Source organism: Apostichopus japonicus, chromosome 19 (assembly GCF_037975245.1).
Source record: "Apostichopus japonicus isolate 1M-3 chromosome 19, ASM3797524v1, whole genome shotgun sequence".
In the NCBI taxonomy this organism is placed as follows: Eukaryota; Metazoa; Echinodermata; class Holothuroidea; order Aspidochirotida; family Stichopodidae; genus Apostichopus; species Apostichopus japonicus.
This window is the reverse complement of record NC_092579.1, coordinates 22587666-22613449: the sequence shown is the minus strand read 5'-3', so window position 1 is coordinate 22613449 and position 25784 is coordinate 22587666. Positions and strand designations below refer to the sequence as shown.

The following is a 25784-nucleotide window of genomic DNA, read 5'->3' as shown; positions in this document are numbered from 1 at the left end:
TGCTTGGCTGTTCATTGCACAAAACGAGGTAGCTCTAATACTGTAGGCGTAAAATAGCTTTGATCATTGCGCGTCAAGAATTTGCTTTAACCTTATCCAAAATCAACAAAAAGGCATGATATTTGCAATAAAAAGAAATTATAGAAAACTATATCAAGAGAAAGGAAAAGGGGAATAAAAAAGAAAACCAGTCGCATAATTGTAGCCTGAAGGTGTTTCAGCGTACCATTCAACTCCACTGAAAACTTAAATTGGTTCACCGACTAACAAAACGTTAGTCCATCTGGTGCCTCTCCCGACTAACATAGCCTTAGTCAGTTGCTATACCGACTAATTAATTCCTTAGTCAGTTGGATTTCTTAGTCGGTCATCTTAGTCCGTCAGCTTAGTCGATCAACAATTTTTTAGTCGGTAAATGTTTATTAGTCAGTTACATTAGTTGGTGACATTAGTCGGTCTTTACCGACTAATTTATATGAGCCACCGACTAGTTTATAGCAGGTTTTACATTAGTCAGGATGGTGCCTCTCCCGACTAACCTTTCTTAGTCGGTATCGACTGACTAGTTGCACTGACTAGATTCACTGAAAGAATTAAACCCGACTAGTTTCACTGACTAGTATCACTGAAAGAAAAGAGAGCAGAAGAAACACAAATAATGTGTACGTTGGCAGTATTTATTTCTGATAAAACTTCTGATGTCTACAAAAGGCTGACTTTCGACAGATAGAGAAGAAATCACTGTAAATAAAATCTGAAAATCTGATTTTTTTTCCAACAAAGTTAAGACAAGTTAATGGATCAAACATGAATCGCAAAAGTATAGCACTGCACAATAATGCAAAGTTGAGTCTTGGGCAAGGGTTCCTCATGACTTTCGTTTTAAAGTGGTACCCCAAATCGACACCAGTTAAGTCTTCACGAACAAAGAGTGTTTCTCTTAACTACAAATGGCCTCCCACTTGTCTTCAGGAAGCCAAAATCTGCACCATTATTGACCTGTGAACAGAAAATATGATATACGTGTAAGCACAGATACAGATATAGCACATGATAACTCACATTATCATAAACATACATTTACATTAAAATTTTATAACATATTGGGAGGTATACATTTAAATCTAGGTCCCTCAAATTATAAGCCAGGAATAGCAGCTTTACCAAATTATTATTAGCTTTGCACAGCATAACACCAAGTTATTTCTCAAAGCTTAATAATTATGTTAATCATGTTAATAATGATCCCAATAGACCGGGATCCCAGAGGGTTTGGTTAGCTGGGAAGGTAACCAATTGCCTTGTACATCACAATGTTCACAGTGCTTTCCTGTATATGAAACCAGACGACTGGCAAACCGACTGTGGTGGGTGTGGCTGGGAGAGCAATTTTAAAGTCACCTGATAGCTAACCTAGATCAGTTTTCACGGTAACACATCAAAGTAAGTACAATATGTCAGGTATGGCCCGAAGAGCAACAAATGGCCATTGCCAGTAATTATTGGTGGTGGGGTACCCCTGCCAGTGATCTATAATTGACCCCTCAAGGCTGACCTAGGTCAGCTCATGAGGTAACCACTTGAAACCTACTGGAAAATGTTGGTTAGGGCTTCAGATACAACTGATGGGCATTGCCAGTAATTTTTATTGGTGGGGTACCCCTGCCAGTAGACCCCCAAAATGCCCATCCCCTCATTGACCTAGGTGAGCTCATGATGTAACCAGTTGAAAACTACTGGAAAATGGTATCATTTCATATGTAAGGGATGGGAATTTCCAGTAATTTATATTGGGGGGGGGGTACCCCTGCCAGTAGACCCCCAAAATGCCCATTCCCTCATTGACTTAGGTCAGCTCATGAGATAACCAGTTGAAAAATTACTGGAAAATGATAGGTATCACTTCATATGTAAGGGATGGGCATTTCCAGTCATTTACATTGGTGGGGTAACCCTGTCAGTAGACCCCCAAAATGCCCATCCCCCATTGACCTAGATTAGCTCATGAGGTAACCAGTTGAAAACTACTGTAAAATGATTGGCAGGACTCTATATATATATGTAAGGGATGGGCATTTCCAGTAATTTATATTAGTGGGGTACCCCTGCCAGTAGACCCTCAAAAAGCCCCCCCCCCTCATTGATTCAGCTCATGATTTAACCAGTTGAAAACTACTGGAAAATTATTGACAGGATTCGATATGTAAGGGATGGGCGGACTCTGGCAGTGGTGGCCCACCAATATAAAATACTGAAAATGCCCATCCTTACATATGAAGTGATACCTATCATTTTCCTGTAGGTTTCAACTGGTCAAATCATGAGCTCACCTAGGTCAATGAGGGGATGGGCATATTGGGGGTCTACTAGCAGGGGTACCCCACCAATAAAATTTACTGGCAATGCCCATCCCTTGTATCTGAAGTCCTAACCAACATTTTCCAGTAGGTTTCAAGTGGTTACCTCATGAGCTGACCTAGGTCAGCCTTGAGGGGTCAATTATAGATCACTGGCAGGGGTACCCCACCACCAATAATTACTGGCAATGGCCATTTGTTGCTCTTGGAGCCATACCTGACATATTGTACTTACTTTGATGTGTTACCATGAAAGCTGCTCTAGGTTAGCTATTAGGTGACTTTAAAATTGCTCTCCCAGCCACATCCACCACAGTCGGTTTGCCAGTCATCAGGTTTCATATACAGGAATGCATTGTGAACATTGTGATGTACCAGGCAATTGGTTACCTTCCCAGCTAACCAAACCCTCTGGACTCCCGCTCTACAGATCAGTGAAAATTTGACCAAACTTATGAAGCTTGCACGTAAATGATATACTAGACTGGTTTTTTTTTAAAACAGGTTATGAAAAGTATCTTAAATATCATTAAACAGTTGGGTACAATAGTTAAACTCACTCTTCCATTTTTTTTCTCTATGGTACTTGTTCCTTTGCTTTTTGGACTCTTGGATAAACTCTTTTGTTCTGCGAAGGGTACCAATATATCATCTTAAAACATGTCTTTAAGCCATATATTACACAGTTCTCCTCTTCTGTTGTTGCCTCCACACTGGTGTCGTACATCACAGGAAAGCTCACCCTTGACTTAGATATTTGACTTTCCAATTCCTGCTGGAAGAAAGAAACAGCAAAGTATTCATCATTTGAAAAAAAAATAAAATAAAGTTGTCACCACAAAGTTATGTGAGATTTGCTTCCACTATAGTCTCAAAAAACAATCCCAAAGTTTGAAGCAGACTGTATAAAGCTGAAAATTTGAACGAGAGTGTCATCACCATTGCAACCAGAATCAAATGCCCAGAATACAGAGATAATAAAACATGGGCTAAATCTTTGTTTGTTTTTATGATCTTTAAAAATGTAAAATTTTAGAAACAGAAATGCACTGAGCCAACTTATTTATAGGCCTAATCGTTTTTAGTTGTTATTTTGCTTGCTCACATAACAAGCCTGTTTAGACCTAGGCTAGAGGAGAATCAGTACTTTGTTACACTAAGTTTGTCTTCGGTCGTTTTGATATAGTCTACTAGTAGTACTAAAGTATATAATGGACCGGCGAAGACTAGAAAATACCCAGAGTTTTAGCAACTGCGTTAAACTGTATCATCTGATCTATTATTTACGCCAATGAGTTTCACTCAATCTAGGATCAAAAAGAGAAAACTAATTAATCTTAACCTTTAAACTTTGCTACTAAACAGATATGCTTGAATTACAAATAAATGTCAAAAAAACATCATAATCTAAGAATCGATGCATATACATATACATAAACAGAATAATTTGAATTCGCGCAAGTGAACCCTGCACTACATTGGACAGAAAAAAAAACGTGCAATTAGACCAAACTAAACATACTCAATTTTCCGTTACTTCTACATAAAATATCAATACAAATACAACAACTTACTCTTTTGGCAGTATACTAAAAGCACATGTTATAATAACTTCAGACTATCAAGCTTTCCTGAGAAAAAACGGTTAATACTTCTTACAGTAAGCAAGTCGACCGTGAAGGAATGTCGCAATTGTTTCCTGGGCGTGACCGGAAATTAAATACTAAAAAATGATAAATGAAAAGGTTAAATAGAACTGAAGCGTGCATCCTGACTGCTCGCAACATATAATACCGTTGACTAGCCAACATAATTTGTTCAGCCTACTGTGACTGTACGTTTGAAGGTCTAGCCTTGCTTATTCAATATCACAAAGCCTACCCATTTAGATTCACATGGGAAATTACAGGAAATCTTTACCAAATGAGTGTAGACTTCAAATAAACTATTGAGCCTTATAGTTCCAGCATTTGTTTGGGAATAAATAAGAAGATTATGTGCCACTGTTCAATCTAGCCCAATACACACATAAGACATTGTTAATTGGTGTTTAGGATGCACACTTTAGTGTTGAGAATGCACTGCAGTACCCAGTAGAAGCCTATAGGCTACTCACTGTCATTGCACTTGTGTATTGCGAAACGCCAACGTGACAACGGTAGCGTTACACTAACCATAATACAGTACTAGTGCCAGTGGCCTAACAATTAACTTTAATTTTACCTTCAAATTAAAGGAATAACAGGTAGGCCGATGATGCAGTTAATACCTCCATTCTTCTAAAGACCTTCTTGGGTGATTTACGGTTGAAAGTTGCTTAGAGTGATCGTATGAAACTATGCCAAGCCCAGCAAGCTGCCGTTGCCTCTCGGTTTCCAAATTGAAGTGAATCGAATTGGGTTAAAATACATTAGTCTGTCGACACCGACTAAGCTACGATTATGGCGTAAATCGGGTGTCCGTATCGTTCTTAGTCCATGGGTTAAAATACCTTCGTCCGTCGCCACCGACTAAGCTGCGATTATATTTTCCTTAGTCAGTGTAAACTAACTAAGAAGCAGCGATGAAACGAAGATTTTTGCTAGTCCGTGTGCATTGACTAACGTTACAGACTAATTTAACGTTAGTCCGTGGCAATATTGACTAGTTTATTTTTTCAGTGTCGTCATACATAAATTGTTGCAACTCGTGTGGAGTTCACTGAATGCAAGTGCGTCTAGGCAGGGTTTACCCTGAGTTTTTCAGGTCGACGTGTCAATGAGCGCAGGGGTCGATCCAATATGTGATTGAACTTGGTTTACCGGACCGTGAGCACAAAATACGAACGGATCCTTGTATCCTTAGGAATAAGAGTTCTGAAATACAAATCAACTGAAATGTATCGCTAGACCGTCAGTGGACAGCCAGTGTCGTAGCTAGACTTATTTAGCCTATATATATATATATATATGCAATGGAGGTAAACGACAAAGGCATATATATATATATATATATATATATATATATATATATATTTATATATATATGTATATATGTATATATATATATATATTTATATATATATATATATATATATATATATATATATATATATATGTATATATATATATATATATATATATATAGAGTAGGTTGGCGTCTATCTTGGCGCAGAGTGCTCTATGTCCATTGGACAGAGCGTAATATATGTTGATACTAGATGAGACTAGTGGAACACTAGTAGTTGTTACTCGGAGTTTCACGCGTTATAGCGATCTTCAGACAACTCTGTTGTATCAACATATATATATATATATATATATATATATATATATATAATGTATTATGTAATATGTCCTAATACTGCCAACTCCCAATAACTAACCCTCGCCCCCTCCTCCCACCGACGAAGTACCGGTGTCTGTAAATCCGTTTTGTTTTTATTACTTATACTTTTCTACGATACAGTTACAATTGAATAAGAGAAGTTGTCTCTCTCACGAAGTCAATCAATCATACACAAGCCTATAATAAATCGCTGTCATGAACAATCACTTTTGTGCATGTACTTTTAATTTTGCAAGTATTTAAACGTGCCTTTACAAACGTTTAATTTGAAAAGCCTAAAGAATCAAACGCCCTTGATAAATTTCCTGTCAGCAAAAATTGCATGCTTCAAACGTTTTCTTAATTGTCGAAACTCTTGTGTTTTGAAAGAGAAAAAAAAAGGCCAAAAAAAAATATGAACAAGAAAAAAAAATAGAGAGGACAGTCGATCGTTTATCCAATACGGCTTCATATATGATTGATACCTCACATCCTGTTGTATGTATGTATGTATATATATATATATATATATATATATATATATATATATATATATATATATATATATATATATATATATATATATATATATATATATATATATATATATATATATATATATATATATATATATATATATATATATATATATATATGCATGTTTTACCACGGCCGAAGCTGTGAGCCTGCTTTGTAATTAAGTCTTCTGTGGGAGATCTAGATTTTTCAAAGTATTAAAAAAATCTTAACATAGTTGGAGTGGTGGAGGTGGGTGATTATGTAATGGGGGGAATAGTGGGAGTTCCAAATGGGAGTTCAACTCATTTTTTAACAAAGCCTGCACAAATCTATATATGTGTTTATATTTCACGTGAATATTTCGATAACACGACGGACGTGCTTCAGCATAAAACAACTAAGCGTGGGATGGAACGCCATTTGTACTAACTGAAACATAGGTTTCCTGTGTATACGTGGTATCTGCCTATTAAACACCCTATTTACAGCATATATATATATATACACTGTACGTCAAGGTATACACACACTACACTGGATGTGGGTGATGTGTAGAGATGGGAGACGCGAATATTTCGTCCACTTTTTAATAGTTTAGTATTTTAACATGTCCATGTAAACAAGCATATTAATTCAACATCTCTACCATATAGCCCTATTCTGAAAGGAAAACCTCTCTTCGGGGAGAGAGGCGATTTGCCTACTACAGTTTAAAAGCGAGCAACGTTCATATAAAATTAATGTATGAAATTCAGTGATATGTGTTGTTACCTTAAATTTGCAGTTCAGATAAGATGCTTAGCTCATAATCTTTATGCAAATGATTGTGCGTGAATGGAATAACACTCCATTAACCTGAATTTAAAATAGGGGTCACTTTTTCTTCTTGTTTTTTTGTTGCTTTTGTATGATAAGGTATACAGACAATTTGTGAAGAATTTCAGACTTTTGCCCAAGAGCCTCCAAACAGTGTGTCACGTGACTCTTTGTACATATTTTAGCGACACATTTATGTGTAGATAGTCTTTAATGTTTTTTACGGTTCTAAAGGGCGTGTGGCCTAAAGTTAGATTATAAAATATATAATGACGGCGAGTCAACTACGCATATTTTGGCATTTCCTTAAAATGTTTGTCTCAAAGATTGAGAGATGATTATCTATAGTGACATGTTTCTTTTATATACGATAAAATTCTTGCGGCTTGCATCTTCACCAGGGGCGGGTCTAGGATTTAAAACAAATAGGTGTGTTCTTGTGGTATTTTGAAACGGACTCCCATGTATGGGTGATCTGGGGCGGTGGGAGGGGAGGGGGTCTACGCCCAGAAAAAAATAGATTTAAGAAGTGACATGGTGCATCCTGAGGCAGAATTAAGGATATGAATTAGGTCTAAAATTAGGTATAAAAGCAAGGTTGTGCCAATAAACTCCTCTTTTGTGGGGTTGAAAGGAGGCGTTGGGGGAGGTGGTTGGGTACGCGAATCGCATCGGCCTGGCTCCGGGCCTGATCGTGGCTTGGTTAAACATATACACTCGGAATAGAGATAGTTTTGTGAGTAATTTTGGTGGTGTATGATCACACAGTGTTTTCTTAAAGGTTTCAGAATGGAGGAGGGGATATGAAGAGGAAAGTTGGTGATGACCCGGAAGTGGGTGAATGTGGTGGGGTGCATTGCTAAAATAATTACTAATATGTAGACTAGGTGTAGATAGGCGGAAGTGCAATCGTAGTGAAGGGGGCAGGGTAAAGTGACGAGTGCGGCAAATCACTGGCGTTACCGTTAATGATATACACCATAGTAACCACTATAGTAGACAAGGTATACACTCGTACAGACGACCATTTCAAATCAGTTGCGGAATCATAGCAAAGCTTACAATAAAGCCTTTAAACGGTAAAACTAGCGTTTTGTAAATATGGCAATGTATATATGCACTAACATTACATTGCTAGAAGCATCCAAGATAACCCTACGTGAGATGGAATAAGTGTGAGCGATATATGTACCTTCTGTATCACGTGGATATCAAAGTACTAACACGTCTATGATAATTATACGTCCGCGTGTATGGGTGTGGGTGTGTGTGGGTGTCTGTCTGTCTATCTGCTAAAAGTATACATTGGGCGGAACTAGACCTAGCATACCCTTCTTAGTTTGGCCGATCATCGTATAACGGAGATGGATTCTACTGGGAAAGTCATCTCAGTGTAATTAAAGTTTAAGTAAGTATGGCTAGACAATTATAAATCATGCGTGAAGAATTTCGAATTGACGTAGCTGCAAAAACCAGAATTAATTTATTCTTCCCTCGTTATAGTGCACGATGTATCTTACACATGAGTCTGATGACATTTACTTTAAGACAAAAGAGAAGAAGAAGAAATACAAATTAAACAAACAAACAAACAAACAATAACTAGCAAACCACAGACGAAGACACGGAGACCCCACCTCACCCACCCTCTTCCAACCTCCCACCTGACCTGACCAACTCACCCACCCACCCACCCCAAACCCACTCTCCTAACTCACCACACCATCTCGTTGTTCGGTATTAGAAATTATGTGGTTTATACTTCATTACGGTCTAAGCTAGGTATACGACAACGCTAATTTTATATACGTTTAGTCAATTTGTGTGCCTCTAATTTTTTGCTCGAATAGTTATGCATTGACAAAAATCTCGAGCGACTAGATCTAAGTTTTGGCTAGAGGTCTACATTTGCATAATTTGCACATTTGCACAGAACATAAGAATGCCGACCGTGGTGGTGAAAACGGATTTGCATATAGGCCTACTAATCATCCGTTTCATATATACATACACAAGTTGTCCACTTCATACTCATCTTTTATTTATACCATACATCATACTACACTTCGGTATTACATGGAGTAACAGTTTGATCGCTTCATTCATTGTACAGTTGGATCTCGAAGGTGAAAGGACGGATGTCTCAGAGAATCCTTTCCCTTCTGGCAGTACACGTGTATGGCAAGCCATGTGGGACAAACGCTATAGGACATGCAAGTTATTGTCTGATTTAATACGCGTATATATTCGTATTTAATACGAGGATATATTATGCGGTGTTTGTCCCAAATGGCTTGCCATAAACGTGGAGCATTGGCATTTGAATGCTATGCACCCGTAGTATTTTGCTTCATTCCATCGGGCAAGGAAACAATACGTCGTTTGTTGTCATGATAATGCTATTCGTATCCGATTCTTTCGTAATCCCTGTTAATATCACAGAGAGAAAGAAAGAAGTGGTCAGTTTCACGACCACGCTGCTCATGAGAGTAGGAAATAACTCCAAACGAAACCTAACTGGTAAGTGCGTTTTCTATAGTCATAATATGCATAACATTTCCACGGCCTATGCTACAGAAATAATAGAGTCCTGACTTTGGCAGGCTCGGAAGTTCCCAAACTTAACGTGTGCGCTTGATTATAAAGATCTGTAATTGTACGTATTTGGAGCTCTAACTTATGCAGGCTCATTAAGCTCTTAAAACATCAGTAACCCTATCTGACTTCGGCAGATTTCTCACTACAGAGTTGATTTGAGTATTGCAAATAAGCCCTAGGAAAATTAAACAAAGCCAGGAGTTCTGACCTCGACAGACTCATTCGGTAAACAGCCGTTAATACTATCTGACTTAGGCAGATTTTTATACTAGCGAAACTACAGATCTCTGACTTATAGGCAGATTTTTCAGATATCATGGATAACGAAATTACCCTTGATTATCCCTGCGGATTCTGTGCCCTCCCTTTCGGGAGTAGGTACATCGGGCAGAAATGAAATGTCAGACCTGAAATTTGCATACAGGCCTACTACTCATCCGTTTTCATATATGTATACACACACACACACACACGTGATGTCCACTTCCTACACAGTAGTACAACTTTTATTTCTCACTCCAGAAAGGTCACGCGGTGCAAACTTCACAGGAAGTGACGTGTGTCGCCGGCCGACAGAAAAGGCCTAGATCTGTGAATAAAAAGTGCAAGAAACTTGATGATGTCATTAATGAATATTCAAATTTTTTGAGCTACTCATCAAGGCTCGTTCATTCACCTTTATTACATGCCGTTCTCTACGTCCTTGCGAAGGGAAAAGCAGGTTTATTTGGGGAAAAAAGAAGCAAACTGAAAAAAGGGAGAAAAATCTTTCGGTGCAATGATCATCCTTCAAGGGTCGCTTTAAGTGACGGTTTTGAATACCCGATAGGCTATAGGCTGGCTTTAATAACGAAAGTATTGAAATATTTTTCTACGTCTTGAGCAAATAAAGCACCGTCGCTTCCCGCCTGTAAAGAGAAAATAAGTCGAGAGGACGGTATTTGATCAGCAAGAGTTAAGATTTCGAGAAATTGATAAACAGGAAAACCACTTCAAAAAGTTTACTCGAAAGCTTTAAAAAAAAATATATTGTTTTTTAAATAGGAAGATGTGAGAGGAAATGTTGCTGCCTGTACTGACAGACAAACTTACTAACAGACTGACCCATTCTTGCAGATCTGATCAGGGTTTTGGGAAATGTATGTCACGTTTTGAACTTCCGTTTGCCGAAAGCGGGATAAAAGACCATACTGTGATAAGTTTTGGGCAGAAGAGACTTAACTATATTAATATCAAGTTACGTTGTCAATTATTAAGCACATCTTGAAGGCAAACCCACAAAACAGCCTCCGACATGTCAAGAGCTATGAGGACAACACTGAAACAACACGCGGCAGTAAGTTGGCCAAACATTGGGTTCTGTGAAAGATCAATAGAAAAAGGGTTTGCAAAAAAACAGAACGGAAAGGCAAACTAGAACTGCATTTGCCTGCAAATACGCAGTTTTGTAGCGCATGTGTTTGTGTGAGTAATTGCTAGCAGTATTACGGAAGAACTTTTCGGTTGTTCATGGTGTTATTTTTTGGGGGGGGGGCGGACAAAAAGCCAGGGAGTATAGTCATGTATACCTACGTATTTAGGGCGCTCGTGAGCGCAGCTAGCCTCTAAAAATTGCAAAATGTACAGAGACTATATGAAACTTTAAGTTTCAACGTCCAGTCATGTATAGGTATCGATCACTTGGCTAGTAATGTCAATATTGTAGCGCGCACGCGCACTACAATAAAGAACGAAGAATATGAAATATACGAAATGGCTTACAATATCAATATTCTGTGAAATAGCATAACTATTTTGATACACCAGAAAATTCCACTTCACGACCGGTGTTATTCAATCGCCTTTCTGCTTTTTTTTCCTTCTTGTTTTTGGACTCATCAGGCGAAGTTAGGAACCGAACCCCAGACCAGTCAAATATTTCCTAAGCTTGGCCTCTACTCGCACTCCGTTAGCAATTTTAATTTATGCTTATAGCTACGTTCGCACCCACTGGAGTACCGCCTCGCACCCACGAGGGGTTTCACGCAGCCCAAGTTTAACAAACGTTGCCTTACTTAGTACGACGCAGCCACCGCGCGACTGCTGAATGTATGACGTGTAATTTTCTGATGTGCTGATCTATAATAATCTCAAATTTTCATATACCTGTCATATCACATCCGATACATTACTTTCTATACATAAATCCGGGCATAAACGTGAAAGAAAATTTCTCAGAATATCACCACAGACATATAACACCTATCCACATACATGCATTCACTAATAATTAAATTTAACATTACGAATGATGACGGGCTTAAAGTGTCTAGTGTTCTATAATGACGTGCTTAAATATAGATCACCTTCTTATAATGTGTCGTATGTATCCACTCCAAGTGGGGCAAACGTTATGCATGCATGATTGAAGTTAATCATTTAAATGACAGAGAAACAACCTTTTAAAATTCATTAATTTCTCCCACGTTGAGGTCCCGCCTGTCTCTCTCTTTCTCTCTCGGTTGATGAGTACTTGAAAATAAGACGAAACGGAAATCCGTAATGGTTCAGTACACAGACAGTAATAGAGTCTCATTAAGAGAGAATGAAAGAAAAGTGTCACACTCACACACACATACAACAAAACATATTAAAAGAAGAAGAAGAAAGAAGGGGTTTTAAGCTGCTATTACATGTCTGTGTAATGAAAATGCCGTGCGTGGATGAAAATGGTTCATAGCGAATATATATGCGTGTGTATATATATATATGTATATATATGTATGTATATATATATATATATATATATATGTATATATATATATATATATATATATATATATGTATATATATATATATTGCAGTGTCAGTGTTTCAATGTAGACTCCCTAGGGAAATTATCAACCATCATCCGTCCCATTCGGGTCGTCACAGAATTTGGCATAACATTGATCAAATATTCATAAGAAACTTACTCTTCTTCGACGACATTGCTGTCCGTATAGCTATCTGACTGTCAAGTCGGCTGACTTGAAGGTGACATTTGTATCCGTGTGTGTATATATATATATACCCTGGAGTTACAACATGCTGTAAATTACAGCATATATACTATATGATATATTTAGATATATATATATATATATAAATATATATTTATATGTATATATATATATATATATAAATATATATTTATATGTGTGTAAGAATGGCAGTGCAGACACCTCACCTTGAGTAAATAAAGCTCTTTATTATCACGTAACAATATTTTGCTTACTGTGATAGAGTACGGTAATTCACTGAAAAATGAAAAACGAAATTACAAAACTTCGTTTCCCCCCCCCCCCCCCTCCCCCCCCTGACAACCAAATAATAGACTTACTTGACCAGGAAATAAGAAACCCAAACACTTCACTTCATGGTTTTATTCTGCATACACATTTGTGTACTGGCGAATTTATCCAGAAAATGGTCTCCTCTTACACCGGTCTTTAAAATTCCTTTCTGATTGAGACTGATTGAAAATTAAGTCAATTAGATGGATTTGTCAATCTGTATCAAATAAAAGGGCAAGTCTAATTCAATTTATAGGTTTCTCCTCGTCAAACTGCATTCTCTGTCCTGCTTTTGATTGTAAGTTTGCGTCGAGTATTACGATCAAGCATTCAACGTAGCCTAGTATTTATGCATAATTAGCTACCGGTACTCTTATGTCTAACTAACAGATATACGTCATTAGAGATTTTGTACTGCACGCAATAAGCGAGCTTTTTAACTGCTCAGTCTAAAACAGGAAGAAATTTGTGTTCCACAATTTTGATATAATGTTTCAATATTCCATGTGCAATATATGTTGACCAATAGTACTGGTGAGATTTTGGTGGACTAGAAAAGCCATATTTTCAAAATGCTTTTTGCTAGTTCAACTTTCCAGTAGTTTACCAAAAAAATTAAATAAATAAATAAATGCGAAAACAATAACATTATGTTTCAAGACAACTTCTATCAATTCTAGATTAATGTCAGTTTTATGCAATCGTTCCAATTTAATTTTCAATTATAATACTTGAGCCCATTGTTGCTCTATGTTTCAAAAGTCTATCTACTGAAGCAGTATTCAAATTGGCAATCTGTCGTGCGATATATAAGCTATAGCTTCTTGAAAAGTACCGTATGTAATAGACAACCGTACATAAATGTTAAAGGCCCTATGCATGTAGCACAGTCTAGGTTCATATACGAATATATATATATAAATATATATATATATATATATATATACATATATATATATATATATATATATATATATATATATATATATATATATATATATATATATATATATATATCATGACGCACACATATTGATCAGCTGGAGTTTGAGTTTATAGAAGAGGTGAAAATACCTCATAGTACCCCTCGATCCATCTACAAGCTTTATAGCTGTGGAATTTTCCTCTTTGTTCTCTAATGCAGTACTTTATAAAACGCCTTTTATTACCTTGAATACTCGTGATTTTAAGACCTTCAGTAGTTGAATTCATATATACTCTAAACATCCAAGCATGAAAAGAAAGACGAAAACAGGCCCATAAAGTAACTTCAGTATAGGTCCATTTAGGATTGTTTCTTTAACGGCAATGGTTAACCTCTCTCAGGAGGTTTGTATATTATATTTTAATTGAGCAAGAGCCGTGGGTATGTGTAACTGAAATTGCTACTTTCTACACACAGTTCTTGATTTTCCTTCTGTTTTGTCTTCCTCATTTGTTGTTGTTGATCGAAAACGTAGAAGTACATTCCTTGATGTTCTTTGAGGGGGGATTCGATGTTTTATTGTTTTCTTTCTATACTATTGTCCCATAGGAATCAAGCAATTCATTAAACTTGAATAGTCAAGTTTCATTTATCATAGAAAGTGATGTAACTTATCTTTGAAATTTGACAAGTTGCTTTTAACATTTGATATTTTACTTATTTAAAAACAAAGAAATATGTCTGTGTGACAATACTTTGAGAATAGAATGGAACTGTTTATTACTAGCTCATTAACCATCAGTTTTGGTGCCAAAAGAAAATGTATAGATTTGTCTACGATTGATCAATTAGCAAATCTAAGTGGAGTAAATACATCGGTTTGCTTAGAGAATTTGCCTTAACTAAACGCAAAACAAGGCTACAGCTTTTAACTGGGATAGTTCGTGGTATCCGCAACACTGTTGATGTGTGCCTCTGTAACAGCAAATGCTTTACACTTGGAACCAACGTGTAAACCTACCAGAATCAATAAAATTGAACAGAATGATGACAGTTGGCTCGTTGATCGCCCTGGCATGAAAGCAAAAAAACATGATGAAAAATCGACAGGCAAATGATAAAAACAGTCGCGACGTAATCAAAATGGCGCTAAACCAAAAGAATCTTATACAGAAGAGGTAGACTCTTGAAGAGGTAAACGTGTCATGCAGGTTATTGTTTAGTTGACCCACGTGTGCTGAATATATAAATATAAATATATATATATATTTTTTTTATTTTATATATATATATATATATATATATATATATATATATATATATATATATATATATATATATATATATATATATGTATATTTATATATATATACAAATATTTTTGGTCGCTTTAAATGCTATATTTATAACCTGTATCTCCACACAAACAGATAAAAGCGCCCGCAAGCTGTTCTTAGCCTTTTTATTCATTTCACATCAACAGAGCTTTGAAAGCCTTCTGACGTGGCGCAAAAAAAAAAAAAAAGCCACGTAGGCAGCATTTTTCCAATCAATGTGGAAAACCAACCCTAAGGATGGCACCCAGACTCCATGTCAGTTGCAATGCCTCCCCGCCCCGCCCCCACCCGCACCCCCAGTTTGAGAACTCAATCAACACCCATAACAACAATCAATTGTCTACTGTATAGAACCTAGTGTCCCACATATTTAACATAATCGGTAAGCACTCTTGAGATTTACAGTGTAAAGTTGCGTGTTATGTCATCAACAAATTGTTCATAAAAAGTTATATCACAAGGTCATGATATAATGGTATACTACGGTTGACTTCTGCATTCTCATAAATATTTTCAATTACAGTCAATGATTACAAAATCTTACAAAGCTCATTAATTTTATTTTCGTCGATAGTATTACCACAGCTGTTTCGCATGCGTGATCAATGCAATATCTATATTCTTGGTATAAATGATTATAAGAATGGACTTTTTAAATTCCCACTCGTATGCCACTAATTTTAACTTTATATCAACAAACAAAGCAAGGGCGGCGGAACCTGGGGGGCACAGGGGGCACGTGCCCCCCCACTTTTCCTCAGGTTAAAAATGTGCCCTTTTTCTACATTAAAATTGAGGTGTCTCAAGTTAGCAAGAGGCCAGGGAACCAGAATGAACACTCGGGAAGGGCCGTTTCCGGCCATCTAAGGGGTTTGTAAAACCAAAAATTTTCTTGGACGCTCCGCGCCAACTGATTGTGGCGCTCCGCTCAGATAGTTGTGCATACAACTTTGCAAATCCTGGCTACGCCCATGACTTTTAATGAATTTCTGTGGGTCAAACTCAAGCTATTTCGAATGGAAAAAATTTGTTAAGATATTAACAAGAAATAAACTCTAATTCGGAGGATTCCTACATTAGCAACTAGCATGATTTCACCTCATTTTGTCTCAAAAGAAAACTTGTTCCTTGTTTCCCAATTTGCACATTGGATATTGCAGTGCTAGTATGCATATTTTCCTTGAGGGGGTGGGGGGGGGGGGCGTTGATGGAGTGATGTGTATACGCAAATAAGATAATACAATAAGAGTTATAAAGGGTACTAAATAAAAGGCTGCATCGGTCCAATCGAATTTCTGCAAAGTGCCCTTTGATGTCGGTGCCCCCCCAGATTAAAAGTGCTTCCGCCGCCCTTGAAACAAAGTCGACAAGTATAAGGGCTGAAAGAGTATCTAATACATCGCTTCGATCTTCTGTTACATGAGGCTTTCTTCGCAAGGGAGCCGTAGTGTATTATATCTTTGGTTGTGTTCCGTTAATCATGTCATATGTACGTATAGTACTATAATGATTATTATCAACGTTAGGCTATGATGTAGGCTCGTGTGAAATATTCATTTTTGGCGGGAAAAGCATCAGAAAGGGGGAGAGGGGGACGGCTGGGGTCGTGGACGGGATGGGCACCACCAGGAGAAAACTGGGGGGCAGAGGGGAAGGGAGTGTTTAGGTAATTGACCGTTTTTTTTTACCACACTTGCTCGAAAAGATGGTCTTCTAGTACTGTATATATTTGCCATCACAACCAGTGATGGACATAACGCGACAAAGGTCAATGAGTTGAACAAAAGAACGGTGGAAAACCTTCTCTGTGTGATTCATAAATAACTTTTATGAACTTGAATGGCCTTGTGTATAAAACTACTTGCATGCATTAACATAACCAATCAGTGGCGTAGGAAGGTACATTTGAGTGGGGGGGGGCTGAAGACTGATGGCCGGCCTGGGGGAGGGGTCTAAAGGGGAGGGGGTGTCCCACAATTCAACCCACCCACTCCATTTTGTATATAATATTAGATGCAATTTGGTGCTCCAAATGAGAGGGGGTTTTCTGACTTGCGAACCGGGGGGGGGGGGGGCGGAATGATACTTTCGCCCCTCCATATTTTTCACTGGGGGGGGGGGGCTGGCGTCCCCAGCCCCCCGGTTCCTACGCCCTTGTAACCAATCTTATTTTCTCAATGTTCTCAATGTTCTTCTTTCCATAAAGATTCGCTAAATCAATCCACAGGGGTGCAATGTCGTAAACAGCTTTTCCTACGCGTTTATCCATGTGGTACAGCTGTAAAAATTATCTTACAGGTGTCGCACCACGATTAATTGCTCCCATTGACTTACACGCTATACACTTGTCACTTTCCAAGGCAGCTAGAGCATAGATAAAAGTTTTCAACTAACATGTCCAACCCACTGTATGATAGCTGATGGCTTGGGCTATCACAGTACGTTTATCTTTGCCACCATGATTGTCTTAGATTTTGAGCTAGAAGAGCTCAAAGTTAAGCATAATTTATCATACGCCCATTAAAAGCCCCATTGACTTACACACTAAATCAAAAAAGTAAGTTTGGCCTCTAAGACTAGATAAAAGTTCTCACTAGCTAAACGCTACCCATCACTGGATAGCTAACAAGTTGGCCTTTCATGGCACCTTCAATTTTCCGTATCCTGACCATATAGATTTTTTTGCTATCAGAGCCTGAAGTTCTCGTCACTTGTAAACAAACCTCTTCACTCAGTAGTAAACAAGTTTCGTACACTGGTCCTATAGGAGGCCTACAATTGCCTCCATTGACCCAATGTTTACACCACATGTACTTCCATTCATGCTCTTCAACATGCAAGCCACACACAAAAAAACAGACAAAAAAAAAAACAGATCCTGATTGATAACATATCAAAAAAGATGTTCTCATTCTGCATTGGCACTTTTCCTGAGATAGGAGAACATCTAAGCGGATTGATAAAGACTCTAATAGGAGTATGCCACCTTAACTGTTCCCCCATCCCATCTGCCAGCTCTCGCTGCGGTAGCTTCTTGTGTCACCCAAGAGTTTCTATAAATACCTCAAAATCACCTTCAATCCTCCAGATTTTTTAGACCCTCAGTAGTTTATTTCCTCAACATCCAAGAATGAAACAGAATGATGATGACTCAGAAAAATGCCAAACAAATCGATAAATTAGGTGACTTTAGAGCTATTTTCCAACAATGGTTAACCTTAGCAGGCGGACGTGCACTATACTCTAAGTGTGGTGCTATATACCTGCCGAGTATAAACCCGCTTATGCATGTGCGTAGCCTATAATGAAGACACGTTCTTAACATCACGACCATTGCCCTTTTCTTGTTTTTGTTTGGTTTGACGTCATTTCATGATGGTTAATCCGACAGGCTGAAATGGAAGTTAATTAGCAAAGCCCTCATTCAGTCAAAACTAATGAGACCTCGGTTCAGCATAATTAAGTTCCTTTTAGGATTCGTAAAACAGATTTTAAGCTTTTTATTCTGTATCTGATAAGGCCTGTTGGGATTTATTCTGAATTTTTATCTCAACTCTTCAAGGAACCATGAAGCAAAGTAAGAGTTGCGTATCAGTCATGTTAGACAGAGATTCAGCGACTAGAACATCGCCATTAATTAGAATTCATCATTTTCTCCTTTTCAGTTAGTTTTGATGATATTGATGAAAATGAACCGTTTAATTTGGTTACAAAGTGATTGATATCTAGCTTAGTCTTTGCCGGCGTCTGGTTTTTCGTTTCCCCGTCAACGTATCTCGTATCTTTCATAAAGTGTATCAATTACTGCCGGCACGTAACAAAATAACAAAATATGTAATCCCTGTTTTTCTGTTTCATATTGAATTTGTACATGAATATTCATACAATATGATACGTTTAAATATAAACATCAGAGTGTTTCATATCCAATGTCACACAGGTTCGCGCAACTGGTCTACACGTTGATAAATATGTAGTTATAACAGCATTTGGCCGCCAAGAGAGAATTACGTCCCTAGACAGTAACCATTGATATATTCCTGACAAGACTTATCCGTATAAAATAAGTCCTTCTTTCTGCTCCGTATTACCCGATTCCGTGATTTGCTTTTATTTATTTCAGCTATTTGTTTTATCTTCCACTTTACTTGTTATATGATACTCATGACTGCAGGCCCTATTCTGCGATTTAAAAGTCTAGAATGGCATGGCCGTCTGGTCACGCATGTCAAGTTACCTCTGTAATATGTATGAGGTATGTTGCTTTCTACGACTGCGAAATCCGTGATCTACGCCTTTTAATCGAACCACCCCCCCCCCCCCCGATATGAAATTCACGCATGAACGATGAGGTTTACTTGGTTGTCTGTGATAAAGGTATCGTTCTGTAGGCTACTATTAGTATATACATGTATAACAAACGTTGCTCTCAGAAATATTTATGCAATGTAAAGAAGCGATAAACTTGATAAAGTAGTAGGCAACTCACAAATGACATAGATTGTATTTACCCTGTATGATAAATTTACATACAACACCCTACAGTATAAAAGTCACACCTAAGATCACACACACACATCTACATGAATACATATATAGACATGTATAAAATAAAACAAAGATTCAGTTGTTCACTTCCTGCTGCAAAAGAGCTCTTTACATATAGGCTAGAAGTAGAGCATATGTATAGACTATATATAACCTACATATATAGGCTATATATATAGCATATATATAACATATATATGTAGGCAATACATTTAGGCTGTATACATGCTATATATATATATATATATATATATATATATATATATATATATATATATATATACATATATATATATATATATATATAATATACCGTATATATTACTTACAACATTATAGCACATACGCTCCCCTCCCTTGCTCTCCCTTGCTTACCGCCCCTTCTCCAAAGATTATCACCGTGATTTACCTCTGAAGTATTTTTTTGAAGGGTAATCTAAAGGATAGGCTTCAGTAAGCTCCGCTTGTACCCTGTACAGGTTGTATGAGCCAACCCCTTGCAGGCCTATACTTGACTAATACCGTTTACATGTTGAGAGTGAATATGCACGGGGCTTATTGTCACTCTGTCACTTGGGAATCCAGATGCATCGCCTTTTTCTCCTTGGTTATTAGCTCTTTGCCTGACATATAGTAACGACTTTCCTTAAATTGTCAAGTCAGAAAGAGAAAGGGCCTGCAGTATATCTACCATTTTTATCAACAACAAGAAAATAAGTCTCAGGTGAGACGAAAGTAGGTCCATAGGTTATCGCATTCTGTACCTCAATGAAATAATTCTCAATTCAGCCTAAAAGCCAGTGACTGGGCAATATCGAGTTGTTGCATTAACCTGTTTTCTAGACGTTGATTCAATCGGAAGTACGTCAAATAAACGACAGAATAGACGAAAAGAATTTGCAAGAAAATCATCTCGCCTTACATTCACTGTCTACATGACATCGTGAATTGCCTTTGATATTTGATAAGGTTTAAGGATCTGATAGTGACTATAGACCTACAAAATTATGTTCCTTTTATGATATATATCATATATATAATATCATATATATATATATCATTTATATAATACCATATATATAATATCATATATATAATATCATATATATAATATCATATATATATATATATGATATTATATATATGATATTATATATATGGTATATATGATATATATGATAAAAGGAACATAATTTGGTACGTCTATAGTCATTATCAGATATATATATATATATATATAGAAGATATATGTATATATATATATATATATATATATATATATATATATATATATATAGAAGATATATGTGTATATATATATCTTCTAATATCTTCTAAAACAGAGAGCTGGGCACGTTTCAAACACCATGTTAATGCATTTTCTAAATCATTAATGAATAATGCAGCTTCCTTGACACAAGGAGGCCTCTGTTGATTTGAATCTGTCATTTGAAAGAGGCTGCCCAAGGACAGGGTAACATCACTCTCTGATCCCTTTCTCTGTCCCACATGCTTCAATATTTAGAAACAGTAGAAACAATACAACGGCATTAATTTTTTTATTTACTTATTTTAAAAACATCATTTAAAATTGTAGCCGTGAATTTATCCTTTCCCATGCAGTTTACTGCTATAGTTTTTAAGCAATTGTTACACTTTTATGCAACGAAATGTTTATATATGTTTCCGAAAACTTAAAAAATGGGGTCAAAGAACAGTGAAAAAAACACACACACACTTCCACCCACAAACACACGCAAACAAAAAGAATCGTACCCCTGATGTCATGGCATGACGAGGGTAATCTAAAATTAACAATTTGGGTTTCTTTCATAAATAATTCTCAATATTTTTGGGGTTGTCATCAAATCCTCCACACAAACCAATCTCTAACAACTAAACAGATAAATGTCATAGAGGATTTGTGTCAGGTTAATATTTACTGAGCAATTCTATAAAATATGAGACGACGAGTTGATGAGATCTATATTTGTAACGTGATTCGCATCCATAATACAAATAATACTGTGGTTTTAATACGCTCCTCGGAATACTCATTTGAGTGAATTAAGTTTCATTTTTTTTCAAAAGTTATTTCATCATATCTTTTTAAAGTAATACTGCGTCAAGGTAAACTATTTAGATTTAAAAAAAGTTCCTTCCCCCCCCCCCCCCTCTTTCGTGTAATAGACCGTTTCAGATGTACATACGCATCGTGGAAACCTAGAATAACAGGAACAAAATCGCCTATATATATACTTTAGATATAACATAGTTGGTTAAAATTTCTCCTATGTAAACATACTAAGTACATCATTTTTTAAAAGTCGCTAATAATATCATTTTTCGAAGTGGATAAGAAGCTGATCAAATGCCTCCTGATAGAAACGAGAAAGACCTATAGATAAAACAAAGCAGATAGAATGTTTCCATTAATCATCTTGGTACGCGGGGACGATAACAATATGTACACACATTTTTTTGCAGCATTAATTGCACCCGACCTGTGAGTACGACTCACACATAAGCCGTGACAGCTCCCCCCCCCCCTTCCCCGCCACCTCTCGAATGACCCTTTTGCTAAGATCATGAGATTACATGTAAACCTTTAAACTGATCATTTTTGGTATATATTTCCCTTTCAAGGGACTCGGGCATGATACCTCACTTGATGTAAAATCGTCCTGATGATATACGGTTAAAGTCTCGATGTAACGGGTACTGAGGTTGTGAGTGGATCAAGTTGTTCGGCTTTCTAAGCCCATGCATTTATCTGGGGTAACTTTACTTAAAAACGTCTTATTCCTGATAACATTTGAGTTGAGTTTTCAGTATATATACATTTTCCCTCCGTCAAATACATATCGTATATGAGCAAAGAATGTACGATTTTTACTGTTGCTTTAATGTTATAATTGATGCTTTGAATATTGAGGAAATATGTTGCTTATCAAACTCAACTTGGCAACAATCATACAAAAAAAAGACAATGTTATAACATTCATATAAGATGTATACCCTTGCAGGACCCCCTGACATCGGGGAAGAATGGAGGGCCGCGGGGCGATGATAAACCACAATCAGTTTGAGTTACAGAAATGATCTCACGCAGGCGTGGTGCTGCCTCCAGGCTGTAATTTCAACATAAATGAACAATATGTTGTCTGACTCCTCCGTGCACCACAATGCGCAAATCAATGTTAGGATACCGATACGCGCCATAGCCTAGCCTGTTTTAACATTATCATAAGAAACGGCGCTGAATTCATGTTTTGGACAAGCTACTTCGCTGTTTTGGAGATATATCGTAGCTGTAATTCAAGGAATTTCAAAAGTGTCCTGATGTGGGATATAATGAAGGTTTTATAAAATTAGGCTTGAATTTCATGTCTCACTGTACATTACAAGGTTACCACCCGTCTCCCTTCAAAAATTATTGTTACCGCTGTGAATTATTATGAAGGAACATGTTTTCCAAATCTTTGCACAGCACGAAAATGTAACAAAAACATGAAAAGAACTCTCGCGTCGGTTTGCGTCAACATGTACAATAATTAGCTACGTATAGAGTCTGTTAATAAAAGATGCATTGAACGTACGTTATACATTTGTATATGAAATAACAAGACAAAAACACAGACAAAGAAGTAAACCATTCTCTTCAAATAAAGTTTCTTTTACTAATGATAAGCAACATTTCAACATTGGTAGTGAGACAATGCTGTGAATTTACTGAAGATTTTGTCTTATTCAAATGCTGTTTTTTGTCCACTGCTGACGTCAGTGTGACGTAAGAATTTTAATTATTACGTATGTTTCTTTCATTTGTACATAATTCAAAGTCAGTGGGTATATTCTTTGTGGTTTCCAAGTGAGGTGAGAGTGTTTTACGCTTCTCGGTGCATAGCATTCTAGTAATATACTAATGTGTTAATGTAAACACACACAGACATATATATATATATATATATATATATATATATATATATATATATTTATATATATATATTTATATATATATATAGATATGTACATGTATATATAAACATGTACTGCAGTAGTTATAATGCAATTTTAGTAATGATATATATGTTATATCAATATTGTCTATAGTAGCCGATTACTAAATTTAACTGTAGTAATTACACATTATTAATGTAGTTACAATTAATGCAATGTTAGTATAGCTGCGCCATTTCATTAGCTCGTGTGGTACTGTACTTACACTGCAGTTTGTGTAGTATAGCCCCCCCCCCCCCCCACTCCCCCAAAAAACAACAACAACAACAATTTGATGTTTCCTTTATATTGCTTATCTACAATAGTCTATCTAACCATTACTACCATATGTTACTTATTATTATTACTTAATAAAGGCCTAACAAAGGAGGGAACTGTTGCACTTGAAAGTTATATATTTCTTCAGACCGGAAAACAAAACATTGTCAACAAGAATTCCTGCAGGTTCTTTTGATAAAAATGCTTGTACAAAAGAACATTGCATGCGTTCTACAACCATTAATAACATATATGCCCTTTGATATTCTAAAGTAACGCGAGTCAGACTAATAACACTAATATATCGAGAGACAAAATTAATGTTAAACCAGGAGAATTTATTTCAAATTGTGAATTGTCCATTGTCGGTATATTTACCTGCGTGGGCAGCCTTACGAAAGACAGATGGCGTGTATTGACATTACTCCATTACAGGTGTTCCTCGTTAAATGTACGGTCATTGCCATATAGTTATATGTATGCAGTAAAAACGTTAAATTGATATCCAATATATGTATATATATATCGTTATATATAGTTATATATAGTAATATATATATATAGTTATATATATATATAGTTATATATATATTTATATAGTTATATATATTTATATATATATATATATTTTTATATATATATATATATATATATATATATATATATATAGTTATAGTTATAGTTTATAGTGCGCCTATATGTGGATTAGTATGCTTTATATACGATAACCATGCATAGGCAATGACATTGTAGGGTGTAGGGATGTTGCGGGGCAGGGGGGGGGGGCTGGACGGGCGGGCTTCAAGTTATATGACTTGTCTATCGTATCGCTAATTATCCATCAGGGATGTGTTGAAACATTTAACCACTTATAGGCATACGGTGCGTGTCAAGTCTGTTTCTTAGCATAGTAAGTTTTAGTATATAATATAAGTCTTGGCATGATATATAAGTTTGTGTATAATAAGTCTTGGTATAATACATATTGACGTAATAAGTCTTGACATAATAAGTATTGGCATAATAAGTCTTGGCATAAGGACAAAAGCCTGTTCAATGCTCAGCATTATTTCAAACCCAAATAAAACAAATTGTCTGTTATATCCCTGTTAACTCCATTTTTTAAACATTGTTTAAACATTATTTCACTGTGTATTAAAGTCATATGTTTTAATCGGTTTTATGCACACCTATACCTTCACAAAGACAACTTATACATTGCGTACATGATTTAAAAAAAGAATTATATGAAGTTATCACCTCGACAAAATTCCGTATAGTCGATACATAAAAGAAAAGGAGTGAAAAAATAAGCTAAAGTACTGGAAGCAAATAAACAGCATAAATCAATTAATCACTAAACAGTCGAGTTTTATTACACGATTCATGTAGCAGGTGCACTGAGAATAGGTTACTTAATAAGTTCACCTCTAATATACTAGAATTCCAGTCTGGCTGTTAAATTCGCTCTTTAATAAGAAAAACTTAAAAAAGAAAAAGAGAGAGGAGATATGGTTTTGTAGGTATTTTTTCGTGAGTGATGTAATATTACGTTACATATTTTTTATAGTCTACATATGTGTAACGAGACTTGTTCAGTCATGGGTCTCGAGGCCATAGGTTTCGCTGTTTAGTTTGTACACCATTTTGACAAGTTTTGCAGATAGCTATATATATAGAACAGAGCAATACTGAACGTTAGATAAGAATCGGGGTGAAGGCTTTTTAGATAACAATAACAATGTCATCACTATTTGTTAGGAAAGTGAGCGGGAGATAAGATAAG

General features: G+C 36.4%; 1 protein-coding gene and 1 long non-coding RNA gene across 5 annotated transcripts in view; one reads left to right on the top strand and one right to left on the bottom strand.

The window, feature by feature from the left end:
* Nucleotides 1-25784, top strand: part of LOC139960020 (GTP-binding protein Di-Ras2-like) — a 71660-nt gene that overhangs the window by 22164 nt on the left and 23712 nt on the right. Inside the window, exon 1 of one of the 3 annotated variants that reach the window (XM_071958025.1) lies at nucleotides 8742-9518. The exons of the other annotated variants lie outside the window; for them this stretch is intronic. The gene's annotated coding sequence lies outside the window, so the exon portion shown is untranslated. Of the gene's footprint in view, nucleotides 1-8741; nucleotides 9519-25784 lie in introns of those variants that run through there. 3 annotated transcript variants of the gene reach the window in all.
* On the bottom strand, nucleotides 241-5014 carry LOC139960567 (uncharacterized). Of its 2 annotated transcripts, none has more exons than XR_011790568.1 (3): nucleotides 3932-5014; nucleotides 2918-3132; nucleotides 241-999 (listed from the first exon to the last, which is right to left on the bottom strand). It is a non-coding gene; the product is annotated as an uncharacterized lncRNA (long non-coding RNA). The 2 variants fall into 2 exon arrangements; XR_011790569.1 differs by having other exon boundaries at nucleotides 2918-3129.